Source organism: Macadamia integrifolia, chromosome 13, assembly GCF_013358625.1.
Source record: "Macadamia integrifolia cultivar HAES 741 chromosome 13, SCU_Mint_v3, whole genome shotgun sequence".
Classification (NCBI taxonomy): Eukaryota; Viridiplantae; Streptophyta; class Magnoliopsida; order Proteales; family Proteaceae; genus Macadamia; species Macadamia integrifolia.
Window position 1 is genome coordinate 16573409 of NC_056569.1, and position 12703 is coordinate 16586111.

Consider the following 12703-nt stretch of genomic DNA (forward strand, 5'->3'; position numbering starts at 1 on the left):
AATTTTCTCCATTCTTTGGGGATTCAAATGGGGCTTTTCCTCACCCATTCTTCACACCTTCAAGGTCCTATAGGATGGTTCTAACCTAGATCTAGGTTAGATTCAAGTGATGGGAAACCATCTTACCTTCTTTGCTCAAGAAAGACTTCAAACCCTCCAAATCACTTCAAACTCACAATGCTTCTTCTACCTTGTCAATATCTCTTCAAATCCTTCAAGATCAACACATAAATCATCTATTAAACCTTAGATTCATCATTTCAAAGGGGATTTACAAGATCTCAAGAAACCATACTTGAATCAAGGGTTTAAAGCTTGTATATGGTGAATGTTCACCAAAACCCAACTTTTCTTACCTCTAACTGTAGATCTAAAGTTGAAGATCACTCTCCCGGCGCCGGAATGGGAGGATCAAGCTTCGGCACCGCTGAAATCCCTCTTTCCTTCCTCTTCCTTCTCTTCCCTTCTTCTTCCCTTTCTTTTCTCTCTCCTCTTTACTATCCTCACCAACGTACGGGTGACATAAATGGAAAGAAAGGAAAAACATAAAGCTATATATACAATTTCTAATTAAGTGAATAGTGCACATGGATGGGTCACTCAGGTGGGTGGGTGCACCCACCTGTCCTACCCACCTGAGGGCCAAAACTTGGGATTTTGACCGGGTTCGGGCCTCGGCACGAACCCCACCCTCGGCATACGATGTAGCATACGTATATACCTTAAAATACGGCTACAATACCTGCTTTATCGTACATAGCCTTATGGTAGGTGCATGTACACGGTTTGGGCACTCCCATCTTTTCTGGCACTGGCTCGGACTTGTCGGGCCAGCCGGTGTTTAAGGTCACCTGTGCCATCATAGCCCATAAGGAACCCGCTCTAATTCCCTCTGGCTCGGTTCTTGCATGGTTAAACCAGTTCAACTGCTTAATCAGACCGGGTTTAAAAGTAGGGTATTACAATGTGTCTGTGTGGTCACTTTGATCGGATTCCTTCGTATATGAAATGTCATAATTAGACCCTTTGTTTCTCTCGCATGGGTTTTCTGGGAATTTTGGGTGAGTATAGAATGCTCCTGGGAATAGTTACATCAGTCAGTTATCATCTCTGTCGATCGGAAGTGAAAGGTCGCATCTAAGATCCATATGTCATCATAGCCAGGGGAGGCTGACAAAATTGGGTGTCTACATCGAGTCATTTAAGGAGGGGTCAATCTGGGTTTGTTGATTTACTTCTTGTTCTTCATCTCCAAGAGCCTTCAAAGGTAGGTTGGTGACTTCTTCTTCGGAGTCGCTCTTTTCTTCATCATCACTTGAATCCCATGTGGTTGTATAAGCCTTCTTCTTTGGTTTGTGTGGGCATTCAATTCCGAAGTGTCTAGGTTTTTTACATTCAAAGCACAAAACATTTTTTTTTTCAAAATAAGTCTCCTTAGATTTGGGTTTGGCTTTTCCTTTTTCCCCATAGGATTTGTCATTATAAGACTTGTTCTTGTATGGTATTCTTCCCTTCTTCTTGAGAAACTTGTTGAACCTTTTCGTGATGAGGGAGATTTCCTTCTCTATATCGAAGTCCTCATCATCGTCATCATCACTTCCTTCTTTAGCAGTTTGGGAAGATTTTAGTGCAATGGTCTTCTTATTTTCTAGAGTTTGTTTATCAGCTTTCAACTCCACTTCATGGGTTTGTAGAGATCCCAACAGGTAGTCGAGCGAGATTTTTGTTAGATCCTTAGCTTTTTCTATGGCTGTCTTCTTTGGTCTCCAAGTTGTTGGTAAGGATCTCAAGATCTTTCTAACCTTTTCAGTGCTAGTATAAGTCTTACCTAAACTCTTAAGACTATTCACAATATCAGTAAAATGAGTAAACATTTCAGAAATGGTTTTGTTTTCTTTCATAGTAAAAGACTTGTAATCTGAAACAAGTTGATCTACCTTTCTTTATTTTACCTCTTCTATACCTTCATGTGCAACCAGGACCATGTTCTGAATTTCCTTGGTCATGTCATATACTATAACCCGGTTGAACTCTTTTTTGTTGGTGGCACATTGAAAGAAGGTAAAGGCCCTGAAGTTGTATTGAACGAGAGCTATATCGTTTGTGGTCCATTCCTTCTTGTCCTTTGGTACTCTCTTCCCTTCAACTTCTTTGGTGATAGTATATGGTCTATTTTCTATTATCCTCCATACAAGGATGTTATATCCACATACAAAATTTTTAAATTTGCACTTCCAAAAAGAAAAGTTCTCTATTAAAGTAAGGGGGTCTTAAGGCGTTCATGCCTTCTGGTGGTCGTTGAGATGTGGCTATGGTTTTTAACTCGCTTTAAGATAAAAATAGTCCTAAACATTTTGAACTCTTGCTCTGATACCAATTGAAATAATCTAGAGGGGATGAATAGGTTATACTGGTGGAAATTCAATTCTTTTCGAAATAATATCTCAAGTGCGATTGTAAATAAAAAATACAGAATAAAATAACCACAATCACACAACACTAAGAATTATAGTGGTTCGACTCCACCTGAGTCTAGTCTACTCCTTACAAAATCCTCTTATAAGGCATTCCACTAGTTCTTCCATTTTAGTATAGTAGGTAGGGAGGAAAATATTTATACAATCTTTTAAGGATAAGAGAATCCGTACAATCCCCTTTACTGGTAGAGAAACACCTTACAATCTTCTTTGAGGTAGAGAGACACCTTACACTCTTTTAAGGATAAGAGAATCCTTACACAAGCCTAAGTATAGTCTAGGACAATGTAAAATAGAAAAATAGAAATAGTGGAATAAAGAGAGTTACTTCTGGTGTGGTGCAAATGAGAATTATAATAATGAATGAATGCACCTTATAAGTCTTCTCTAAGCTTTAACTCTGAACAGTTAGAATGTGGAAGACTTTGATGGAGACTTGAGTTTTTTCTTGTGATATAAAGAAGACCAAATTGCTACTTTTTGACTCTTAAAGCTCTCAAGAATGTGCTGTTATGCTTAGGATTAATTGTATTAAGAGCATCATAGGTATTTATAATTGATGTTAAGAGGTCTTTTTAGGTAGCAAATTAGGCTCTAACGGTCATATTCTGGGTCCACTGGTCGACTACAATAGGTAGTCGATCGACCGCCAAGAGCCGTTGAGGCAAAAATATAGCCATTGAAGCTCATCTAGGCAGGCACCGGTCAACTGGAGGTTTCATCCGGTCATCCTCCTATGGCCTCAGACAATGTCGGTCCATTGGCCAATCGCCCATAGGCCTATCCAAAGTTTAATAGACTTTTGTCATACTGACCAGTTATCAGTGTTTTCATCATAATTTTCTGATCTAACCTCGGATTGACCTGATACTAGTTGTGTTGGAATTGTGACTCGATTTCCTACAACTTTCATGAAGGGTCCATTTCTTGATACCAACATTTAGATTACCCAAAATTCATTTGAATCAGGTCATTGTGATTTTCACAAAACATCACTTATAACATATTTTCCTAGGATGTTCCACACCACCTAAGGACTTTCATACTTGGTCAAGGTATGTCCTAAGGTCATTCTAGTATGATGTGTATACAATGCATGGTGTGTGTGAACGTATATATATAGAATGTATAAGTTACAAAGCAGAGAGCAATCTGTCCTAGATGTCTTCATCTTGACTTGCTATTTGAAATCTTCATCAATACTTGCTGCTCCCACTCATGGCACTCCATCTTCTATACTTTTTTATTGCACTTCCATGTTTTTTTCTTTATGTCATGACTTGAAGTCTTCAAATACACTTGGCTTTGTGATGTCTTCTTATGCTAGGTAGCATAACAATTATGGTTAAATCCACTTATTTGTTTGTTATCACCAAAACATACATAGGAGTTTGGCATGGTTCCAACCCATTCATTATATGCTTATTCTGAGATCACATGATAGTCACCTCCTGTACAAGAATGCCTAAAGCAAAATAGTACATCAAGGATGACCATTATTGTGCTAGCACCCTCGGGGAGGTTCCCGCACCTTATGGCATTATGAGATTGTACAATAGTACTTTTTGCATTACACTTTTGCACCCACTCACAGCATGGTTCCATCCACCCTCGTAACCAATTGCTTAACCTCGTGTGTAGTCACGAGTAATGGGCAAGGATGCTATACCCTTGATATTGTACCCTTGGGTATATTAAAAGGATCACGTACCTTGAGTATATAGATCCCATTAAGGAAGCCGGTTTGATCTTATTGCATCCATTGCACCCTTGCATAATGTAGGAAATAAACGAGAAAACCCTAGGAATGCCACAAGCTAACTAATTAGATTTGTTTGAGATCTAGGTTGGAGTATTCTTATTATATATTCAAGTCGTCAGGAGTATGCTCTCTCTCGAGTGGGTTGTCGGTTAAAGATTCTTTCCCAAAAATAGGGAATGACATAATGATGGTTCATTATGTATGATTCTGGGGTGGTTCTCATAAAATTGTATGGGACATTGGATCATCAAGGTGGTGCATTTCACAAGCATCAAGGGGAAAAGAATCGTCATGTGGGGCAAAATAATATAGAGCAGAACCCAATGATGTAAATATTTTATAAGACCACTTTTTACCATGATCACCATGTTTACACTAACCTTGTATAAAACACTTGTTTACAAAAAGAAAAAATAAAAAATCATAAAAAATTAAAAAATAAAAGATAAAAAGAAAAAAATCTGAAGCCAAACCTTCTTTGTGGATCAAGCACGATTCCAAGCCCAATAGATCCCTTGTCATCCGTGTGGACTCGTTAAGGTAACTGGTTGACTCGCCTAAGTCCAATATCACCCTGGTTAGACAGTCCTTCGTCAGATAGTCAGATTTCAATCAGAATGGAAGCTTTCGTGACTCAGTCAATGGTGATGCACCAGAGCCAACATGGGCTCATCCCTTGGAACAATGCAAGCTGAGATTGTAACACCCTAAAGTGGAAGCAGTTAAGCCCAGTGTTACAGCCTAGTTAGCATAAGAAGTAGGCTGCCCTGGTATGGATCCATATGTACATTAGTAGGAGAGATAATTTGGCTAATTTATTGGCCAAGGAAGAAGCATAAAAATAGTCAAATATGAGTGGAACCAGTCCTACAATGGGTGGACTCAAGAGCCCAAGAGGTAGGACAGCATAAGGACTCAAGATGGGTAAATCGGTGGGATACCCTACTGCCAACCGGCCAGCTGGTTCGGGTAGCAAAATGCCCAAAAATAGGATTTTTTCTCTTTGGGTCCCACTGCTTTGAAGGGTGATTCTACCCATCTCTACCATGAATTAGGGCTTGCTTAAGGGTTTAACTGCAATTGGTTTCATGTTACACCCTATTTTCCATAGGGAGATTAAAAAGTTTAAATAATTAGGAAAAATGGTTTTTATAAAAAAGTGATTTTCCAAACAGACCCTAAGTTCTGTTTCACTTATAAATAAGAGTTTCTCTCTTTATTTTGCTGCTGTGAACAGAACGGAAACAGAGAAGGAAAAGAAGAGAGAGAAGAGAAGAGAGGAGGAGAAGAGTACAGCAGCTGCGGTTTTGGGGCTGTCCACACCTAGGGTAAGGTTTCTGCCCTCTTATTGCTCTGAATTTGATTAAGTTAATTAGGGTAGAAGCATGCTAGGTTAGGAATTTCAGCAAGGTAGGGACAGAATTCGAGTCCTTATGGACTGAATTCAGTACCTGGGGCTGAATACCCAATTTTTGTAGGGATTCAGGGATGTAATTTGAAGTAAATCCATCTTTGTAAACCCTAAATCAGAGGGGTTTCAGTTTCCACGAGGAATTTGGGACTGAAACAGGGTGTATGTGACTGAAAATTCTGCAGAAAAAATGTGGCAGAATTTTATTGATTTCAGAATTGTGGAAGTAAGCTTTATTAATTTAAATTCTTCCCTACAGCCCCTTTATTAGACCTAATTGGAAGAGAATTAAATTCTAATTATTGTTTCCATTGACCTGACCTTATTTAAATGAGGAATCGAAGGGAAATTGGATGCAGCCCTTCAATTTGCCCAGTTCAAGTTAATTCTGAAATTTCTAGGAATCGGATAGTATATTGCTGTCCAATTATGATTTCAGTTAATTGGTGGTTTTAGGACTGTAGAATGACCCAAGAGGCATTAGGGAACATTCCCCATGTTGCCAAGGTCAGTACCCATCGGCCATGAGCAACCTAGGGCGAAGAAATCCATAGAACAAGCTCTGGGAGTGCAGAAAATTCTGCAAAATGTCTCCAGCTGGTTGGATAAGGGGCCGGCCAGTCGGGTCCTGCTGGCTGGGTGATTTTAAGGGTGATTAATCCAATCGGGTGAGGATATGAAGTTGATTGCAGGAACTCTATCAGATTTGGGTTTAAGGTGAGTGGGTGTTTGACTTATTTTATGGAGTGTTTCTGCATTCTTTTCTATTTTGTGTGAATCATACATGTGTGTGTTAATGGTGACATTTATGTTATGCATGTTGTTATTTGTGATTTGTGATCTTCTGTTATTATTACTAACACGTGATTATGAAAGGATGAGGTTGTGGAGTGATTTTGGACTGCAGAGGTAAGTGAGGTAAATTATTGTGATTATGTGAATGAGATCTATAGTTGTAATTGTGGTATTGACGGTCTGGGGCACGGTGTGGCCGAGGTTCTTTCCGGTACCATGGGCCTAGATGTCAGTAGTATAGTTATGACTGTGGCTCTGATAGTCTAGTGCGTGGTGTGACCGAGGTGCGTTTGGGTACCGTGGGCCTAGAGGTCAGAGGATGTGTGTTGTATGATGTGAAATGAGTGGTAATGGTTGTAACATCGATGGTCTGAGGCATGGTGTGGCCGAGATTCTTTTCAATACCGTGGGCTCAGAGGTCGGTATTACAGTGAGGGCCATCTGATCACACGGGATGGTGATGCAGCATGGGAAATCGATGGGTTTTTTGGGACCATGGCTACATAACCCACAGTACAGGTGGCCGAGGGGATTTCCAAGATCGTGACTATTCTATAGCTCGAGTGACCGATGGGTTTTCTGGGATTGAGACTATAGGGTGGGATTACCCATTAGGGGTTTGTGGGGTGACCGATGGATTTTCTAGGACCAGCAGACTCCTAAATCACAACTAGCTTGTATCACTGGGTGACCGATGGGTTTTTCGGGACCAGCGATACGACCTATGTTGCAATAGCACTGATACCCTATCTTGAACTTAGTAATTTTTTGCTAGGTACTGTGTGCTAAAACTAGATCAAGAGCATCATCTAATTTGTTTGAGCATGCATTGCATCATTTGTTTGCATGTGCTTGCATGTACACCCCTCACTGGGCTTGTGAAGCTCACCCCTCGTTGATTATTCTTTTTAGATGGTGGAACCAGTGCTGAGGTAGGATTGGATTTCAGCGGCGGTTGTGAGGCTTGTGTCTGCGAGACACTAGGATGTTGATGGAGTTCACTTCTGTTATTTTAGTCATTCCTTTTTATATAAATATTTATGAAATGTGTAGTAATTATATTGTAACTTGTGGTTGCTTTCAGACATAGAATTTGTATAATGTAATTTATCACTTTAGTACATCACCAGTAGTAGTTGTATCATTTTATTAGCGGAATCTGATTTTAGTTGTGGTCTTAGTGGCATTTGTGAAATTAAGATACTACATCTGTGATCCTGGAGGGTTAGGCTGACTGGATGTGGGTGTCCAGTGCCACATACCTTGGTCAATTTGAGGCAGGGTGTGATAGAGTTGGCTGAATTTAAAAAGAACTTAGCATAGATCCTACAAGAGATTAGGACCCCATCTTGGGTTAACTCTATCCCCAATCTGAATGAGAATGTTACTCGAAACCCAGCAAGGGTAGATCCTACTCCCCTTTTAGGAGAATCAGAACGGTCCAGGGTAACCACACTAAGAGGAACTTCCGCAGAGCCTAAGTCTCCACCTAGGTTTATGATTGATGAGGAAGAGGAAGATTTTGCTGCCCATATACCAAATGAACTTCCAGAGATGGGAAGGGAAAAGAGGATGAGAGAACACCTAGAAAAGTTAGAAGGCATGATCCGGAGTGGTAAGAGCCAAGAGGGGCAAGCTAAAGATCCCAATGAGATGAGTTTCTTCTCTGGGGCACGTGTTCCTAAGAAGTTTAAGTGGTAGATTGATCGGTTTTGTCACACCTCGTTCACACAGAACCAGACCAGTGACCGAGTTAACTCCTGTTAACCCAGAACCTACCAGGATCATCTGATACAGTAACCACAGCATAGCATACACACACACACTAAACAAAGCAAATTCTATATTTCAGCAGAAGTCTTACATGTACATTCCCAATACTCTTAATACCTAACTAGTATTACATAATACATTTACATGTGGGCCCATAGGCGTGATATATACACAAGAAATACAATTTAAACATCCAGAGCACAAAAGAGGTAACATCATAAAATAATAAAAAAGAATCCCGAGTTTGTATTCAATATTGCTGTCTCGTAATACAACTCTCGCACGGGCACTCGACCCCTTGCCCAAGATCTTCAGGGACCCACTAGTCCTCAGCTAGAAATTCCATAATGGGTCTTGGCTCTAACTCTTCAGTCGGATAACCTGCAAGATCATCTAAAAATGGTGTGCACGTGGAATGAGCTCACTAGCCCAGTAAGTGAAAAGAAAGACCAAGCAATCATTCGCAATACAAATGCACCTATATGTATGCAAGTTCATTTTAGTATCCTAAACCACCTAGACAACAATTCTAGGTCATAGGTCATGTGCTATTCGCAACCACAGTATGTGTATGCCTCAAGTACGAGCCGTGAACCCCATCCCATGATGTGCCCATAGGGTTGCCGGAGAAGGCCAGCCGTGGGTACCGAAAAAGTAAAATGGGTCTTGCCTTGCATTAACTTAAAAGCAGTACGATTGGCCCTCTTGTTATATCACCAAAGTTGCCGACCGTCCTAGTGATCGGATGGGCGTACTTCTAACCGCCACCATTGGTACACAACTTGGGGCTTCCCCCTAGTGATATACCCAACACCTAAACCTTTGCTGGGAAGGGTCATAGCACCAGGATATGTCATTCCTAATCGAATGCTCCTACATGAGATATACGACTGTATAGCGCCACTACGTCCCATTCCACAGGCCACCAATGCATTCATTTTCAAGCCGACTACGACATCTAATCTAGTAATGCATCGTATTCAATAATTTAAAGTCATCCATCTCATAATTCAAAGTAAGAATAATCATTTAATAATTAAAGTTATTAGTAAATCAAGTCATAAATAAATTTCATAATGCACATGTCAATGCAAGCAAATGGCATTCGTAAATGACTAGGCTACACACAGTAATGAAATGATGACATGGCTAGTCTACAAAAATAATGGAATGATGCAAAAATGCTCTAAAAACAAATTCAATGTCCTCTTCTCACTTACCTAATTGTGTACAATGATCACCCTTGGTATGAGGAAGATCCGGTGCACGATGACGTGAGTTCCTAGTACAACCTATCATAAAGAGGTCGAGCTTAGTATATCTCCACTTTAGGCGCATAACCATTGGTTATGATGATCCTAACATGTTTAAAATCACTAGAGAAGGTTGCCCAACAAATTTAGGCCTAGTTGAGACGTGATGGGTCGGAGTGGTGGGTCAACCGGTGGGTAAGGTACCCACCAGTCCTTGCTCGCCGCTTGACCCAGGGACTCTACCTGGACCGACAGGCCAGGAGCGATGGGCCAAGTGCCCACCGATCCTTGCTCGCCACTCGATCTAGGGGCTCTGCCTGGACTGGCAGGCTCTGATTGGTGGGTCCATCCACTTTCAGGCACCCACCAATCAGAATCGGGATTCTGCTGTTCACTCTCATTCTCCATCCCACCTTAGGGAAACCACCATGGGTCGATTTGACCATATTTTCCACAAATCTAAGGTCTCATATCATGATTCCAACATAGATCTAGGATCGATTCAAAGTTTCAAGCTTGAGTTTTACCCCTTTGCTCAAGAACACCTCAAAAACCTCAAATCTTCTCTCTAGCTCAAGAGATCAGCAAATGCTTCTCAAATCTTGTAATTTCTTCCTCTAAAACCTTCATAAACAATATGTAGGTCCTTTATTAAACCTTAGATTCACATTCCCAAATTATAGGATTTCACTTAGGGTTTCATGAGTGTTTAAGAAATACAGTCTTTACTCACCTCAAATCGTTGATCTCGAGATGAGGGTCGCTAATCCAATGTCAAATTCAAAGGATCTGACCCTGGTGATACACAACGATCATCTTTTTCCCCATTTCTTCCTTCTTCTTCCCTTCTCTCTCCTTCGTTTCTCTCTCTTCTTTACTTTTCTCACCCACTTTATAAAACAATAAATAAGGGTGAAGAAAGTAATAAATGCTATTTATACTTGGGTCAAAATATCTAACGACCAGAGTGGTAGGTCGCACTAGTGGGTCTGACCCACCTATAACCACCCACCAGTCGGCCAAAACTTAGTCGAAACATTGGGATTTTCAATGGGGCTCGACCCCGGCACCCCGGCACATATTTCACTCTCGATAATTAATTAACATGTGTACTTAATATAAAATATGGTTATGTACCTTTATTGTGCGTACATGGCCTGGTGATACATGCAAGTGCATGGCTTGGACACACGGACTTCATTAGGCACCGACTCCAACTCATCTGGCCAACCTAAGTTCAGGGTTACCCTTGCCATCATGTTCCATAAGGTACTCGCCTTAGCTCGCTCTGGTTCAGGTCCTGTAAGACCAAACCAAACCAACCGAGAAATTAGATTGGGTTTAGAAAGTAGGGTATCACAGGTTTGATGGGTTGGGAGACCCCGAGGCTCATTTGAAGATCTTTGTGAGTATTGCCAAGTCATTGCAACTTAGAGCTGAGCATATGGGGGCAGGCATTTATGTTGACTTTGTCAAGGCCAGCTTTGAAATGGCTAACACAATTGGAACCCACACAAACTCAGAATTGGCGAACAGTTGTGCTGGATTTTACCAAACAATTCTCTTATAACGCAGAAGTTGATGTCAAACACGTAAGTTAGAGACCCGGAGGCAACAGTTGAAGGAAGGATTTATGGCATCTCTGATGAGGTTTCCTGACATGGTTGCCAAAATGGCGGATCAACCTTCTAAGGCAGAACAATTGGAGATGTTTATTGAAAATCTCTCCAAAAGCTACTATAAGGTCCTTTACTAGCAACATTTGCAGAATTTTGATGCTTTGATAGCCACAGGCACCCGCGTCCAAAATAAGTTGCTAAGGGATGCCTAGCACCAGGTAGTATCTCAGGACTTAGGAAAGAATACACGGTTTGGGTGAGGCAAGAGTTTAGAAATGAGCACAGTGAATGAAGTCCAGCAGCCAATAGCATCAAAAACCGCACCCCAACCCCAGCCATTTGTTATACAGGTAGATTCTGCAACCCAAAGGGTCCCCCAGCCAAGAAGGCAATTCACAAATTTGGGAATGCCATTGGCCACAGTATATGAGAAATTGAAGAAGCAAGGTCTCCTGGGTATAGTCGCTCCCAAGCCTGTTAACAATCCTCTACCAGTTTAGTACAAAGAACATGAGTATTGTGCTTATCATAATCAGAAGGCCCATACCATAGAACGATGCCTTAACTTGCAATATGCTATCCAAGATTTGGTAGATAAAGGGATGACAGAAGTGAAAGTCAAGCAAGCTCCCAATGTCACAACCAATCCCCTCCCAGATCATGGGGTAGTTAATGAATTAAAAAGTGAAGAACTTCAAGGAGATCCAACTCGACTCATTCGGCCAAAGAAAAGGAAAGGTCTCATGGATTCCCGAGTTTACAGGAAGATCATGGGAAATAGAGCATGAATAATGAGGAGGAAAGTTGAAAGAGCCATCAATGAAGGAGAATTGGGAGTCATGGCTCAATTACCACCTAGCACTCTGCCACCCGAAGTTCCTATGATCCATGCCGCTCTATCACCTATGCATCATCCCCCACCACCACAACCCAAATCCCTATAATACTACCTAGGATCATATCCTCTGTCACCCTTATAATATCCATTATCTCCTTCAAAATACCCAACCTCTTACATTATATCCCCTTCATATGATCCCAACTCATACCCATCAATCCCATAAGATGTCCTTGGCTCCCGATCCACGTATGGTCCACGAACATAGTATGATCCCGCTTTCAGGAGCCCGAGAGTGGATGGATGGATGGCTACAATTGGAATGACATGTTAGCCAAGTCACCGAATTCTACCTCATCAGCTAGGTTAGTGAATGCCTTGGATAATGAAGAGTCAAAGATGGATCCTACGTCATTGATACACCCTGTTGAACCTGGAAATGACCCTTCGCCAGTAGTTGAAGAGATGACAGATGAGCTACTCAGGGCAGTTATGGCATTGGTAGTCGAGGAACAAAATAAAGAAGAGGCTTGTTTGATTCACATAATGAGTGCCACAGAGGGAGAATCCGATGACAATGAACTTGATAATTCTGATGACAAGGGATTTGATGACATGGCTAGTCACCTAGTGTGTGGCATGAGTGGGAATGACCCGATGATAGATCCCACTGATGCCATCCATTCAGGATTATCTATCCAAATAGAGATAGAATTGCCAAAGGAAGAGGAAGAGGAAGAAGATGTTAATTTCGAGGTAACGGCCGAGGAGCGAA

General features: G+C 41.2%; 1 long non-coding RNA gene across 1 annotated transcript; it reads left to right on the forward strand.

The window, feature by feature from the left end:
* Nucleotides 1-5465: 5465 nt before the first annotated feature.
* On the forward strand, nt 5466-7625 carry LOC122058792. Its single transcript, XR_006133932.1, has 2 exons — nt 5466-5567; nt 7358-7625. It is a non-coding gene; the product is annotated as an uncharacterized LOC122058792 (long non-coding RNA).
* Nucleotides 7626-12703: the final 5078 nt, after the last annotated feature.